Source organism: Nicotiana attenuata, unplaced genomic scaffold, assembly GCF_001879085.1.
Source record: "Nicotiana attenuata strain UT unplaced genomic scaffold, NIATTr2, whole genome shotgun sequence".
Taxonomy (NCBI): domain Eukaryota; kingdom Viridiplantae; phylum Streptophyta; class Magnoliopsida; order Solanales; family Solanaceae; genus Nicotiana; species Nicotiana attenuata.
In genome coordinates, this window is record NW_017671718.1 from 239,840 (window position 1) to 241,260 (window position 1,421).

Below are 1,421 nucleotides of genomic sequence, written 5' to 3' on the forward strand. Positions count from 1 at the left end.
TATAACACGTGTTTAATAACTGAAAGAGGACCAATTAGTGTGTATAACTCCTAATTTAACTCAACAACATGAATTCTACAAAATTTTGTTGCTACTGTGTTGTATTCCATATATTCGTGCGGCTGTATTTATAAATACAGTAAGGTAATCCGCCTAAAAAATAGGGATTACAGCTGTTTAATTCTTTATTTCATGTATTCGCGCGATTGTATTTATAAATTGAGTAAGGTAATCTGCCTAAAAAAATAGGGATTACAGTTGTTTAGTTCTGTAATCCGTGTATTCACGCGAATGTATTTATAAATACAGTGAGGTATACCGTTCTATTCAATTTGACTGTATACATTGTATTCAATTCACTGATATTCATTATTCACTATTATGCATTAAATTCAATTCACCGTATTCAATTTGACTGTATTTAAACAAAAAATCAGAAAAACAGTGATATTGGGTTGTATTGAAAAAATACAGGTGAAAATATAATATACTTATACAAACATACAATGTATTTATAGAGAATACAATATATTTATATCATTGTATGTGACTCAATAGCAAAGAAGAGAAGAAAGTTCGCCGGAGATAGCTTTTCCGGCCAAGCAAAATACTGTATACATTGTATTAAAACTAAAAATGGAGACGAACAAAAACTCGACCCTCAAATCTTCTCTAGCGACTCAGCTCAGATTTCCAAAAGCTCAATCCGTAGCCATGGCCAGATCTGTTCGCCTACTCCCTCTTCACTTCATATCTATTCTCTTAGCTTTAGAAAGTCCACCATCGCCACCAAAATGGTTATTACACGGCTGTCTTGATGGAAAAGAGAGAGAGAGAGATTTGAGGGAAATGAGGGAGGATTGAGAATCTTGCTGATAGACAGAGAGAAGGATGAGACAGAGAAAGAATATAACTGGCGTACTTCACGCCTCCATAGAAGGATATAAAATAAATACTTATTTTGCTATAAAACAAAAAAGGTAGCTATAAGTAATAATATTTTAAAATATTATATAAACCAAAATAATTTTAATATTATTACTTATAGCTACTAAATAATAAATATTAGTTATCTTTTTCAGTGTCGTACTTAACTAATACTAAACTTACTTAAATGAGTATATTTAAAGGGCAGCCCGGTGTATTAAGCTCTTGCTATGCGCGGGGTCCGGAAAAGGAGTAGATTTAGAAACACAATAAATGATTTTGTGTTATTCTATGCAAATATTTCGAACAAATCCGTAAGATGACTAACATTTAGAACGGATGGAATAACAACGACAACTGCGTGTTAGTCTCAAATAAAGAGATTGGCTATACGATTCTTTACTTCTCCAGTAAAACTCAACTTATATCGTATATTTACAATACTTATCTTGTAGATATGATAGACTTCAACGATCCAATATTCACTATTATAT